This window comes from Pseudophryne corroboree, chromosome 7, assembly GCF_028390025.1.
Source record: "Pseudophryne corroboree isolate aPseCor3 chromosome 7, aPseCor3.hap2, whole genome shotgun sequence".
Lineage (NCBI taxonomy): Eukaryota > Metazoa > Chordata > Amphibia > Anura > Myobatrachidae > Pseudophryne > Pseudophryne corroboree.
Window position 1 is genome coordinate 121990120 of NC_086450.1, and position 15646 is coordinate 122005765.

A 15646-nucleotide genomic window follows, 5' to 3' on the forward strand; every position below is an offset into this window, starting at 1 on the left:
TGTATAAAATATAAAATAAAATATAATATGATGGACCTTTGTAATTTGATATCATTGGAATACAAAAGGCATGGTACTGTATAATAATGTATACAGGTTGAGTATCCCATATCCAAATATTCCGAAATACGGAATATTCCGAAATACGGACTTTTTTGAGTGAGAGTGAGATAGTGAAATCTTTGTTTTCTGTGGCTCAATGTACTCAAACTTTGTTTAATACACAAAGTTATTAAAAATATTGTATTAAATGACCTTCAGGCTGTGTGTATAAGGTGTATATGAAACAAATGAATTGTGTGAATGTACACACACTTTGTTTAATGCACAAAGTTATTAAAAATATTGGCTAAAATTACCTTCAGGCTGTGTGTATAAGGTGTATATGAAACATAAATGCATTCTGTGCTTAGACTTGGGTCCCATCGCCATGATATCTCATTATGGTATGCAATTATTCCAAAATACAGAAAAATACGATATCCAAAATACTTCTGGTCCCAAGCGTTTTGGATAAGGGATACTCAACCTGTATTAGGGTTACAACAGTATTGTGGTTGATCTGTTATTAAGTCAGCACGACCATATAAAATTATTTTTGTCTGTAAATACTTTAAAGTTTAAGCATGTATCGGATAGTCATTTGTCTTAGCTGTCAAACAAATCATCATTTATTTTTCAAAACTTCTGTGGAGGTTATAAAATATGGCCGTGAGTCCTACAGAAGAAGCTAGAAGCTTACAGTTCTCAACTTGTCATACAAAGACAGATGGGGATAAGGAGGCAAAAGGCAGTAAGTAGAACAGAGAGCCCATAAGGGCGTCCCAAAACTTCATTGCTCACTATATCATGTGCAATGTAACAGTGGTTGCCATGGTAGTCCATGACACTGTCATAATTACAATCAGTAATAGTAGCAGCCTTAAAAAAACAAACCAATGGAACATGCTAATTACCAAGATTTTTTAACGTTTGCCACAATGATTTAAGATAAAAAATACACATAACTTTCCATATGCTTTTTTTTATATATAATTTTTTTTCTCCCCCAAATATCAAAATATCATTATTGTGAGTCCTACTTATTTGCAAAGTAACCTACTCTTCTGTAACCTCCGGGAGACTTCTGAATTTGCAGGGACTTCCTCAGTCTCCTAGAATAGTGGGTGGTCCTCCCCTATCTACTCACTAACTAGTTAACTGGCAGGATGGGGAGAATAATCGTGTTTCATGGAGAGAGGGTGGGGCCCTTCATTTTAAATTGTATTTATTATTTATTTGCAACTACAGAAATCTCTTTGTTTTTTTTAGGATTTATCAGAAAATTAATCATGTTGCAATGGGCTCTACAAAATGCTAAAAAGAACCCAAATACCATATTGTGTAACAAAGTTAAGTCGGAGGGGGGCAATTGCTAAATGTTTTTATAATTTGTAATCCATACTTGCCGGCATTCTGGCAGCCAGGTCGGCACAGCAGGGGGGGTGACGCTGCATGTGGTGGCGTGACGTGGGAGCTTGATGTAGAATTGGGGGTGGAACAGGGGGCGTGACTGCAACTACATCATAGTGGCCCCACCCCTGCTACACAATGCCGAAATGTCATCATTGTGAATAAGGGGCAGAGCCATGATGACACGATTCAGCATTTTGGACAACTGTGTGGGGGGCTATTGGCAGATGTGGAGGAATGCAGTAAGATGGCGGGCAGGGGGCATCTGGCTGGGAGACTTGCCCACTCCTCCAGGAGGCCGGGAATGCCCACGCGATTTTTGGGAGATTAGGTAAGTATGCTGTAGCCCATCATTACAACCTTGACATTCTAGCTGTTACTAACCTACATTTCCCATGATGCTAAGGCATATACATGTGCACACCTCCACCATATATCCTAGCATTCGCAAATTCTGAATTTAGGGTGGGCAGGTGGCTGCGGCATGCTGGGGCAATGACTGCATGATACTGGGTATGGTCACACCCTGCTGGTGTGCGTGCTTACCAAAACAATTATGGGGTTTTTTTGCTGCGTGCAGTGGAGGTGCCTGCGTCTGCTGTGTGCAGCAATACCTTCCAATCTCCTGCAAACTGGCATGATTATGCCATTCATGGGCAGTCTGATTTTAAGAGGATAGTATTCCCTCTCCAATGTGCACCGCGGCTCCTGCACTTACTAACTACTAGCATAGTATTATACATAGTATTATACACAGCCTAAAAAGAGAGAAATACTATATAATACAGCAGTCATTTCACCTTGGGGCATACAGTAATTCAGAGATGTGTGTAAACCTGATCTAGGGCTGCGATGTCACTTATTGCTGACATGCTGCTGGCATTTAGGGGTGGCGCCAGGAAGCTTCGGCCTCGTTTTCTGGGTGTGCCAAAGCCAGTGGATGGTCCCTGGGCACCGCATCACTGGCCCTGGCAGAGTGATATAACCGGACATCCTAAGTAACCTGAGGGTTACTCGGATGTCCAATGGTCACGCAGTTGATCCGATGCTGTGTCTTTAGAAGCAGGAAGTGGATCACAGAAGCCGGCAGTGGGCGTCTTCTAACTCAAGGCGCCTCCTGCAGCTCTTGCATATTTTCGTATAGCCGCTGCATACAAAGACGCTGCGGCCGTGCATCCACCTCTGAATTAGCCCCTTGAAGTGCACAATCATCTACTACCCACTCTTAGGACCTCCACAAACTAGAAGTGCAGTGGTCCATGTGCAAACGTGATAATTTCCAACATCCTCCTAACACCTTAGTATAACCCTTCCATTGAAATAAACACTTGTATTTACCTCCTAAAGTGCTGCTCTATCCGCTACCTATTCTGGCTGTTAGCTGGAGCTAAACAGGAAAGTGAAGGAATAGGTTTCTCTATTTCTGTGCTCAGAGCTTTTTATTATGTTGCTAGAGATGCACCTGTCTCCAGAAGTGTCACAGTGAGTGCATTGTTTCTTTGAAAGTTTAAAACAAGGTCCAAAGGACACTGACTCTGAGCTGCTGTAACATCAAAGTACTCGGACTCTTGTTTCAAACTAGTTGGCTGTTTTATAATGATAATATTTAAATGTGTGGCCAACTTAAGGGGTATAGAGGTCTGTGTACTAAGCCTTGGAGAGAGATAAAGTGGACAGGGTGTATGTATTAAGCTTTGGAGAATGATAAAGTGAAAGAGATAAAGTACCCGGCAATCAGCTCCAGTCACTTTTCGAAAATGGCAGTTGGGAGCCGATTGGTTGGTACTTTATCTCTGTCCACTTTATCTCTCTTTAAGAGGCATATGTAAGATGGTCCTTAGTTTGCTGGAGGTGCTGGATGCCAATATCAGAGTTTTTTTTTTTAAAGCGGCAATCATTTACAAGATGAAACCATGCCTTGTAAATGATTGCTGCTCTAAGAAAAACCTCCACGATTGTCTGGCACCCCTCACCTCCGGCAAACTCAGACCCTATTACATGCTCCCAGAGCTTAGAACATAGACCCCGTACATGTAGTTGCTAATCATGGTTGTACAAAATAACGGATTTTCAACTATTTTTGAGGCAGGTTTTAAAGCAGAAGTTTTCTTAAAGGTAAATATACATGTAAGGCTGAATTCATATTACACAGTGGGCATTTTGTGCTGTATAAATATAAATGACTTATAGAGTGTTTTAACAAATGCACATGTTGATATTACAAATGATGACTCTCATAGAGAATGGTGCGAATGGCAAGTGCAGAAAAAAAGAGGCTTTGTCCTAGGAAGTGCACTCTAGGGGCAAATAATAAACCTGCTAAAATAGCAATTTCATCCAAAGTATTACCTTCAGGAGGTAACTCAGGGGTCACCTAGGAAGTGCCTTGGCCTACCCAGTGTAGGACATCATAGCCAAGTACCACGTTCCCAGCTTATCCATGACACGATATAGCAGCAGCTGGTAGCTTCTCAGGGACTGTGTGTGTTTTACTATAGACCAATAAAAATTAGAACACGTGACGTCCGTGAGCCAATCAGATGTCGTTTTGAGAACCGAGTAAATCCGAGTAAAACCGAACCCGCTTATCTCTAATAAAAATGTAAGGGGTCCATTTATCAATGAGTATTAGCTATTTAAGACTCATTGCGTATGATATGGTTTCAAACACATGACAGTTAGGAGCTGATTGGCTGGGGCACCATTTATCATACGCCTTGAATTTCAAATCGCTAAAACTCATTGATAAATGGGCCCCTGAGTGAGTTAACACTGTGATAGCCCCTATAGGAATACAGTGTTTCTCTTCCTTTCTATATCCTAATCCATGCCAGCTGTATATCTATGTGGTGGCACAGTGGGGAAGGGGATGGGGAATGTGTATTGGTATACAAAAGTCTGGATGTGCAACATTATATTACTCATTCAGGGCCTGATTCTAAGTTGCACACAAAAGAAAGCACATCTTCATCTATTAGCTGTTGCCCATCTTCGCCAAGGGGGGAGTAAATCAGGTACTAGTTACCCAGGCCTTAGCTTATTAGAGGCAACCGCCAGGGCCTCCCCTCTTATCAGCTGGGCTGCAGTGGGGCAATGAGGCTGCTACCGCTGACCAGCTGCAGTCTCCTCTACATGTACGGGGGTGGTGCTGTGACCCTACTGAATACTCTTTTTCCCCACTGGATTTGCCCCCGACTATGGGGCTCATGGCGCCCCTCTGTTCAACATGAAATACTCTCTTTTCTTTTTTTTTCTTTTTTTTTTATCAAAGGTGGCGTGACTATACCTTCCACGATTAGGCCATGCCCCAAAAGTACCTGGGCCTGGCATAGCTCTCTACAGCCCTATGTGTAAGGACTGAGAAGCCCACTTTTCGTCAATGCATGCTGTAATGGTGCGCTCTTATATGCCACCATCTGTCTGTATAATGCATTCATTGTAGGGGTTTTCAGAAATATTTGCACAAAATGCACATGCGCAGTTGCAAATAATTGATCAAGTATATCGCGCAATAACCCCCTCAGTAACTGACCTGGCCTCCAGCTGGGCAACTCCAAACATGTCTGGGTAAAGCATACCCTCTTCCGCCCCCACACTCTCGATGCCCCTGATTGTGGGTGACTTAGAATCAGAACTTTTGGCACCCTAGGCAACCATCTAGATTTGCCTACAACCCTGATTGTCTGAGGTCAATGAGGCCTTATGCAGGTAAGAATAAAAAAAATAAAAAGGGTCTTGCACAAATGGAAACTACATCCCAATAAAAGTACAGCAGGAGATTAGCAGACTGCAGCACTGAAGTGGTGTAAAAGCGTTACACAAAACTGGCGCGTATGGCACTTGTGCAGTACTGAGCACATCTTGAGATGCCTCCAACTCAGCATATGGGCATAAATATACTATTTTGCATGATATATATATATATATATATATATGCAGAAATAGCCGGCACTCTCTCCCTGTTTTTTAGTAATGCCTCGGTGCCTCCCAAACTGGTCTCACAACCGGACACAAATGCAAAAGTGGTGGCACTCGCAGGACTTATACCAATAATAAATGACACGGCGGTCAAGAATCAACGTTTTATTAATTTAATAACGTCATCAGGATACAGACAGAATAAAAGACAAACAATTTATAACCACTTACCCCACCTCGTGTGTCCCTGCCATCGCCGTCGGCGCCGGGTCCTGTGACAACACCCTCCGGCGCTGCGCACTTCCTGTGCGCCCGGCCATGTCTGGCGGTTGCTAGGCAACCTAGTTGAACAAACAGCAGTGACAGATAGCATGAATGAGATCAGGGCATCAGTGCTCGCTCCTGTTCCTCTCCCCATACATCATCTACCCAAAAATAGCATGATAAACTGCACATTATAAATTTGGAAACACACGGGGAACATAATCCCCGGGATAGGGGACACACCATATCAAACAAATATAGAACAGTGTCGCAACCATTGTAACATGGTAGACTAGGGCATGGCGGGTGGACTGGGCTGAATCTAAGTGAATGCTATAAAATATATACACAACTTAAGTGTATAATTAATGGAATGGAGGAGGGACATAAGCACTTACAGGAAGCAATTCAAGGGAAGGTGCTCATTGAGACCTTTCGGAGTGATGGTACTGAGACGGTGGATCCACCGTGCCTCTTTCTGCAGGAGGGCCTTACCCCTATCACCCCCGCGTAGATTTTTGGGGACGGTATCTATAATTTTGTATCTCAGTGTAGCAAGGCCATAATTAAGTGTTTTAAAATGCCTTGCAACAGGCTGATTGGTACCACTCTTGCCACCCTCCAATGCCTGACGAATGGAGGATCTATGTAATGCCATGCGCTCTTTGAATTGTCTAGTGGTTTTCCCCACGTAGAGGAGACCGCAAGGACAACGAATAATGTAAATGACATGGGTGCTGCTGCAGGTCAAGATATGGCGTATGGCGATCCGTTCCCCTGAATGTGGATGGGCGAACGAGTCCCCATATACCATAAAACTGCAAGTGGTACAGCCCGTACAGCGGTAACAACCTGGTTTTCTGGACAAAAAGGTAAGCGGGCCACCCACTGATACAGTAGAAACATCGTTTTTCACTAGCCAGTCTTTCAAATTTCTATTTCTGGTATAATTCGGCAACAGTCTAGTTTTGCTAAGCATCTTCAGATCCGGTTCCGAGGTCACGACTGGCCACAGGTTCTTGACCACCTTCGAAATCATAGGACTGGCACTGTTGTACTGTTGGACAAATGGAATAATGTCCACATTACTTGCTTTTTTCTTGCATTTCGTGGAGAAAACCACTAGACAATTCAAAGAGCGCATGGCATTACATAGATCCTCCATTCGCCAGGCATTGGAGGGTGGCAAGAGTGGTACCAATCAGCCTGTTGCAAGGCATTTTAAAACACTGAATCATGGCCTTGCTACACTGAGATACAAAATTATAGATACCGTCCCCAAAAATCTACACGGAGGTGATAGGGGTAAGGCCCTCCTGCAGAAAGAGGCACGGTGGATCCACCGTCTCAGTACCATCACTCCGAAAGGTCTCAATGAGCACCTTCTCTTGAATTGCTTCCTGTAAGTGCTTATGTCCCTCCTCCATTCCATTAATTATACACTTAAGTTGTGTATATATTTCATAGCATTCACTTAGATTCAGCCCAGTCCACCCGCCATGCCCTAGTCTACCATGTTACTATGGTTGCGACACTGTTCTATATTTGTTTGATATGGTGTGTCCCCTATCCCGGGGATTATGTTCCCCGTGTGTTTCCAAATTTATAATGTGCAGTTTATCATGCTATTTTTGGGTAGATGATGTATGGGGAGAGGAACAGGAGCGAGCACTGATGCCCTGATCTCATTCATGCTGTCACTGTTGTTCGTTCAACTAGGTTCCCTAGCAACCGCCAGACGTGGCCGGGCGCACAGGAAGTGCGCAGCGCCGGAGGGTGTTGTCACAGGACCCGGCGCCGACGGCGATGGCAGGGACACACGAGGTGGGGTAAGTGGTTATAAATTGTTTGTCTTTTATTCTGTCTGTATCCTGATGACGTTATTAAATTAACGAAACGTTGATTCTTGATTCTTGACCGCCGTGTTATTTATTATTGGTATAAGTCCTGCGAGTGCCACCACTTTTGCATTTGTATCCGGTTGTGAGACCAGTTTGGGAGGCACCGAGGCATTACTAAAAACAAGGAGAGAGTGCCGGCTATTTCTGCATAGATATTTGGTATGGGACTACCACGGGACGTTGTTTGGAACTGATAGTGGTTTCCCTACACCTGCTTGGCAAGGCATCATCCACTATTGTTTGGAGTACATTTCATCAGCTGCTTTCACCCCAGGACCTGATTCCTGTTTGTTTTTAACTATTTCTTTTGGAGCATGCAAGAGAACACAGGCATCAGGAATATTGCTCTGCCCGTGGGGGAAACTTGGAGCTTTTCTGATGTGGATGCGGACACCATACACTTCAAGGAACACTTTGAGCAATCAGAAGGGGGTGAATCTGCGGAACAACTTTATGTGCAATTACTGAGGCTGTCAAAAAAGGAAATTGACTTCTTCTTACATGGGGTGACTCTTTCGGATTATCACCGTAGTGGTCAGATCCCTAGGGGATTCCGAGTAAGAAATTCCCCTACTATAGGGAAATACAATGCGGAGTTCTGCCGTAAGTGGGCTGCGATTTTGAATAAATGCAGTCTAGACCTGATCCTATTAGTTATAGAAGAGTCAGCGAGATAACTCAGAGAAATTAAGAATAAAAAGAAAGAATTTGAGATAAAACATCTTCCTACGATACAACTGGATCAGAGTACGGATTGGTTGGGCAAATTAGCTACACAGGTAGAGAAATACCGCAGAGACCTGGTGAAGTTTAAACGTAATAAGCTGAGTCTGGTACAGAAAGATTACGCTGAAGGAAGAGTCTATCCATGGGCGTTGAACCCCAGCTATAAAAGGGCATACAATCCACGACAAAGAAAATTTAGGAGATTTGCGGGGGATACTGAAACTTCGAGTGGCGGTCAGTCCTCCCAAAGTGAGACTGAGACAAACAACAGATCCAACACTGGCAAACCCCCTTTAGGGGTCAGTACTCGCGCTCAGCGAGAAACAAGAGGAGACCTTTTACCCGAAGAGGGGAGACCTTTTACCCGAAGAGGAGGACAGTGGCAAAGGATCCTCAAAACGCAAGAACAAGGCTGCAAAGAAGAAATAGTCTTCAATCTTTCCAGCAGAACTTTATCACCTGAGGAGAGAAAATTATTGAACAAAGGACTCTCCTTTGTACCGTCCTGTCAGTTTAATGATTTCCAGTGGAAACTTGATGCATATAGGTTCAATAGAAAGTTAAGATTGCGCGAACACTTTGGGGCATCCGAACAATCTGACTTGGACATTGTTAACCCATTAAATAAGATCAAAGGGACATCAAGTTTTGATCCAGTCAGTATGAATACTTCCCTAAGATGCTTTAATCGGTCACTGGATAAACAGGTCAGGGGATCAATTCAGTCTTTTAGGCCGAGTAGTCCCAATATGTCTAAATCTGAATGGGATACTTTAAAAAATCTCAGTCGTGAAAGGAGTATTGTCATACGCCCCGCCGATAAGGAGGGTGGTATTGTCATACAGGACCTATCAAAATACAAGGAAGAGATTTACCGACAACTAGCAGACCCACAAGTTTATCTTGAATTACCGGCTGATCCGACTTCCAGGTTTGAAACAGAGTTAAGAACAGTACTGGAGGAGGCTACAGTTAATGGTATCATTACAGGGGCAACGATGAAAACCTTGATTCAGCAACACCCAGTGGCACCTGTGCTATATACGTTGCCAAAAATCCATAAACACCCTACTGCCCCTCCGGGCCGCCCGATTATAGCTGCTAGGGAATCCATATACTATAAAATCTCTCAATATTTGGACTTTTTCCTCCAACCTGTCGTTCAATCTCAAAAAACCTATCTGAAGGATACTACCTCACTGATAATACGTCTACAGAGTTTATCTGTTCTCCCCCCCAATGCATTTCTCTGTACTTTGGATATAGTGAGTTTATACACAAATATACCGCACTCTGGGGGTCTATCAGCCGTTGCGACACTGTTGTCGTCTAGTCCACTTTATACTGGACCAGAACTGTCATTCTTTATCAAACGTGGCCGGGCGCATAGGAAGTGCGCAGCGCCGGAGGGTGTTGTCACAGGACCTGGCGCCGACGGCGATGGCAGGGACACACGAGGTGGGGTAAGTGGTTATAAATTGTTTGTCTTTTATTCTGTCTGTATCCTGATGACGTTATTAAATTAACGAAACGTTGATTCTTGATTCTTGACCGCCGTGTCATTTATTATTGGTATAAGTCCTGCGAGTGCCACCACTTTTGCATTTATATTATATATATATATATATATATATATATATAACAAGAAGAGGGTAGTAGGCACTCACTAATGCAGCAGCCACTGGGTGCCATCCCATTGGAATACATACAATACAGTCCCCTGGTATGGATCAACCAGATATCTCTTCCAATCAGGCCAGGCGGCACTCCACGGATTTATGAAAAAGCAGCTTTTTTAATTCAAAATGAGCATAATACCGACGTTTCAACGCCTGACAGGCGTTTTTTTTCAAGGTGCTGTCAGGCGTTGAAACGTCGGTATTATGCTCATTTTGATGCACTGATTGCACTTTGAATTAAAAAAGCTGCTTTTTCATAAATCCGTGGAGTGCCGCCTGGTCCCTGATTGGGAGAGATATCTGGTTGATCCATACCAGGGGACTGTATTCAGTGGCGGTTCTTGCCACGGGCAAGCGGTACTTTTGCCCGGGGCGCCGCCTTCCGGAGGGCGCCGGCGCCATCCGGAGGGCGCCGCACCAGGGCAAGATCCGCCACTGTGCCCCCCGCAGTGCCCTGCTGTGCCACCCCGCTTTGAAGGGAACCAGACGCGTAGCGTCTAGTTTCCCTTCATTGAGAGGACCTTAGTTGTGCGGTGCGCGATGACGTCATCGCGCACCGCACAGCAAAAGTCCTCTCCATGAAGGGAAACTAGACGCTACGGTCTAGTTTCCCTTCGTGTAGAGGACCTTTGCTGTGCGATGCGCGATGACGTCATCGCGCACCGCACAGCATAGTGGCACAGACACTAGGGGTCATAATTGACCTCTAGTGTCTATGCTGTTCTATGGGAGAGACGTAATAACGTCTCTCCCATAGATCGAAGAGAAGAGAGAGGGGAGAAGAGCGGTGCCGCCGGCGGAGGGGGTCTGGATCAGGAACGGGGATGGTAAGTATTATTTTTATTTATTTATTTATTTTCTTGCAGCGTCGTGACCACGCCCCCAATTGAAGCCACGCCCCCATATTTTGCTTGGGGCGCCACAACTCTTAGAACCGGCCCTGACTGTATTGTATATATATATATAATGTTTTGTCACTTTAAATGCTGTCTCCCACCCCCTACTCCTGGCCAAATTTTCTCTTATTTTGCCCAAAGATTATATTAATTCCTTTAATGAAACTTTTGGATCACTTTATTTTCCCATTTTTTTTACATTTTTCCATAGAAGATAAAAATAGATGTATTTAAAAACATTTTCTAAAGCCAATATGTAAATTACTTATGCAGATTGCTTGGGCGTGTTTCTTAGAGTTAATAGTTGGTTTCAAAAGGTAAAGAAAAACCATAAAGATAGTGATCAGTCAACTAATAATTTCAGGATAATTCACTGATAACCATATTTTCCAACATTATTAAATAGTTTCAAGTGCCACTTCACTCCTGAGCAACTTCATCTAAGAATATACTTTAACTGTTCATCTTCTACTATTAATGAATTAGAATGCTAATACAATAAAAACATATAATTAGAATTAAAATAAATACCCAGAATAAGAAGAATGGCATGGGAAGTTGATCAAAACTGAAAAATAGGCACATTTTCAGGCACATATTATAAAACCTTTGGACTTTCCCTAGAAATTAGGGACAGGTGGCAACGATAGATGAGTTGTTAAAAAGTTACCTATTTTCTGTATTATATATTCCATAGGTTCTCATACTCGGTCCTCAGGACCCCAAACAGTCAACGTTTTCCAGGTAATCCAGCAGATCCACGTGTGGAGCAAATAATTTCAATTGTGTAGGTTGATCATACTAGCCTTTTAAACTGGGACACTCATGAATTACACAGGTTCTGTGGCTGGCTTACTTCAAGTCTGCATGTCACCTGGTTTTTATTAGCCACAGAACCTGTGTAATTCATGAGTGTCCCAGTTTAAAGGGCTAGTATGGTCAGCCTACACTTGTGCAAAAGATGCACTGTGTGGGGTCCTGAGGACCGAGTTTGAGAACCTGTCATATATTCTATATCAGTAGTTCCCACACTCAGCACTTTAGGACCCCCAACAGTTCATGTTTTCCAGGTCACTTAGCAGATACACAGGTTTATTCATTACTCAATATTTAAAGGATCCACAAGTGGAGCTACTGTAATTATTTCACTTATGAGTCTGTGAGGAGACCTGGAACTGTTAAGGGTCCTTGAGGACCGAGTTTGGGAACCAATGTGCTGTATTTAAATGAACTATGAAGCAACTGCCTAGTGTTGTTGTTCGCAAACTTGCTCCTCAAGGCATACCTCCCAACATGACCCTTTCCAGGAGAGACAAAATGCCCTGTTCCTGGACTTCCCCCCTAATTTAGGATTGCCATCACCTGCTTTAAACAGGTTAATTGATAACAAAGGTCTTTCAACACAGGTGAGGGCAATTTTAAATTAAGAGGGAAGTCCTGGAACAGACCATTGTGTGCCTCCTGGAAAGGGTCATGTTGGGGAGTATGCTCAAGGCATACTTGGCTACCTGACCCTCTCCATGAGGGAAAAAATGCTCATGGAATGACTTTCTTGGTAATGTATGATTGCCATCACATGTTAATTGATAAGAAAGGTGTTTCACCACAGGCGATGGCAATCATACATTAACAGGAAAGTCCAGGAACAGAGCATTTTCTCCCTCATGGAGAGGGTCAGGTAGGCAAGTATGGCTCAAGGCATGTTAAAAGTCCAGATTTTAAGGATATCCATGGTTGAGCACAGGTGGTTAGATTAAATTAACTAAGGTACTAATTAAATCACCGGTGATCAGGTATGGATATACTCAAAACCAGGACTTTTAGGGTGCCTTGATGACTGAGTTTGTTTAGTATTTTATGTTACACAAGTAAAAGTAATAAGACAGGATCCCTGTTTATTGCAGTTTGTTTAACAGTAACTGAGTCATAGGGGGGAATTCAAATGTTTGAAAAGTCGGTTGGGTGTCTGTTTTTTTCCTGTCTATTAGATAAGAAAAAACAGACTCCCAGCTGACTTTTCAAATATTTGAATTCCTCCCATTAAGTCATAAAGTGTAAATCTTGAACTGCCTATCAATAGATGTGGCTTCCTCCCTGTACATTGATGCCATCAAGTATATAATGCATAAAAGTTTTCATTTCAAACAAAAATGTTGTTAGGCTGTGAAACCTGCATTCATTCTGTATATACAATCAAATAATGCTAATTAAATATCACCAAAGTAAATAACCCAAATTAAGCATTCAATAAAAGTAACCAATATTATTAAGTGTGGGAATCTGCACCAGCTATAACTATGTCAGGTAAATAAACTGTCAAATAATCAACTTAAATTCTTTGGATTTTTTTTCTAGTCCCCACAAAATAATGGGTATTATTTGAATCTAAGTGCTGCCCTGTGCAGGTCTATATTTAAGACTTAAGAGGAAGCTTTGTGCTGCCACACCCACGAAGACAATAAAGCCGACATAAAAACACAGCAAAAATATTGCATGATAATGGTACATTTAATCTTTAAACCTTTGTTTTATTTAAAGACAGCCTAACAATCTACATACATTACCATTATTTTGCATGATTTAGATACAATTAAGCTTTCAGCAGAGAGCACATAACAAAGAGCTAGAAATGACCAGAATACAATTAGTACATTGGCAGATGACAACGCCCAGCTAAATTCAAGTATACAACCTCAGTTTTGCTATAGGAACCTTTTTGTTTTCACAATATTTTTTTTATGAAATGCAGCACCAAAATGGTATAATAAATGGAAATTATATTGACAACCTAAAGCACAAAGGAGAATATTTCTATGCATATAGTTTACTGTTTTTTTAATTTATTGTTATTTACAAAAAAAAAAAGAGAAAAAGCAAAAAAAGCAAATCACAGCTCATTAATTAACTTAATTTTTGATCTGCTTAAAGTATACAAATATTCAACACATTGCTCCACGAAACAAAAAGGATGCTGTATGGAAGGCCTTTTCTAATCTCACTAAAGAAAAGAAAATTCCCTGAGGCCTAAAGGATGTGCCCTTTTTTCCGGATAATAGCAGCAGTTTCTAATAAACACTGGCTTCCAATAACAGATCTGATCTTGATCTGTGATTATTGTGTTGCATTGAGAGAGCAGACAGAAACCAGATGAAGTCCAGCTTCATTTCCTCATGGCTAGCAAACGATAAAGAAGTATGTTTAATTACATGCCGATTACAAGATTGTCATAAGCAACAGTGAAATAAAAATATACAGAATTCGTCTGTCTAACTTGCAGCAGATACCGTGCAGGTACACAGTGGATTACGGCTTAGAAAGCTATAAATATCAGGTGATTAGAAATGACAATTGTAATGATTTTCCGTAATGCATGTGAGGAGCTACAGACCATGTGTTACAAGGCTAGACGTTAAGAGGAGAAAGGCACTGTAATCTTATCTTACCTGAGGAGGAGAAAATGAGATATCATAGCACAGGGTATATAGGTAAAGTCCTAGTGTTCTTGCCAATGCAGTTTTTTTTGCTTTGAGGCACAGAAAGCACAAAGCTGCGACATTCATTTCACACTGCTTGCAAAACAGAACATAAACCCCTTCTTAATGTTCTCCATCTCCTGTACTGTTGCTTCCTCTATGGTCGGTAATGTATGAAACTGCAAAATAAATAAATATATAAAAATACATGCAACACCTCAATATGGCAGCTCCATCTACTGGTAAAAGTATAATAGGAACATACGGAACAGACAGTGCATTGATTATGTACTTACAGTACTGTACAGTATGTGCAATAGATACAGTACATGATTTTACATCACTTCTGAATGGATGGGATGCTATAATCAGATACATAGTGAAATCATTGCATTAAACCTCCTAATGATAATGTGTGGACCCCTTATTCAAAAGTAAAGCATTCAGTACCTTTAATACCAAGAAATAATGATACGGAGACTTGAATTTGACAGAAAATTGTTAGCTATTTATTGTACCCTAACCATTAGAAAAACCTGTAAAGTGAAAATTTAAGTTAACATGCCGATTCAGCGGCATATGGTGGCAGAAAAAAGAACGGCTCTGTTCAACTGACGATAACCTCAAACATTAAAATTCCAAACGATCCTAATTTAACACAAACCATAAAATAGGTAATAGGTGCCCGACTCAGACCTCCACGCTTACTACCCACCCTGATGGGTGATGACGCTGCCCCCTGACGGGTGGTCTAGCGGCCTTAAAAGTCAATTGTGGTGAGTGCACCTAAACCACACAAAACTGTAAATCACTGCAACTAACAAGACAAACTACAACCTGCCGTTCTTTTCCGCCAACAAATAGCCAACGATAAACCATACTAACAATTCAAAGCCAAGGCACTCCGTGCCAGAACCTCTACCAAACAGGGAGGGAGGGCGGGAAGGCAATTCAGCAGCAAGAGAGACCAAGCTGGCCTAGAAGTCCCTATATATACTGAACCCTCCCCTCTCTACCATGGGCTGTACTTTCCTAACAGTTAGGTCCACCCCTCACAGGAGGTTTAACTCTCTCTATTCCTATGCAGTCATTTCGCTCTCCTAAACCTCCTAATGATAATGTGTGGACCCCTTATTCAAAAGTAAAGCATTCAGTACCTTTAATAACAAGAAATAATGACACGAAGACTTGAATTTGGCAGAAAATTGTTAGCTATTTATTGTACCCTAACCATTAGAAAAACCTGTAAAGTGAAAATTTAAGTTAACATGCCGATTCAGCGGCATATGGTGGCAGAAAAAAGAACGGCTCTGTTCAACTGACGATAACCTCAAACA

The 15646-nt window shown here is 42.1% G+C and overlaps 1 protein-coding gene across 1 annotated transcript in view; it reads right to left on the reverse strand.

The window, feature by feature from the left end:
* LOC134944763 (sodium channel protein type 2 subunit alpha-like) overlaps nucleotides 1-14465 on the reverse strand; it is a 329999-nt gene extending 315534 nt beyond the window's left edge. The window contains exon 1 of the mRNA XM_063933609.1: nucleotides 14280-14465. The gene's annotated coding sequence lies outside the window, so the exon portion shown is untranslated. The remainder of the gene's footprint in view (nucleotides 1-14279) is intronic.
* Between the last annotated feature and the right edge of the window lie 1181 nt (nucleotides 14466-15646).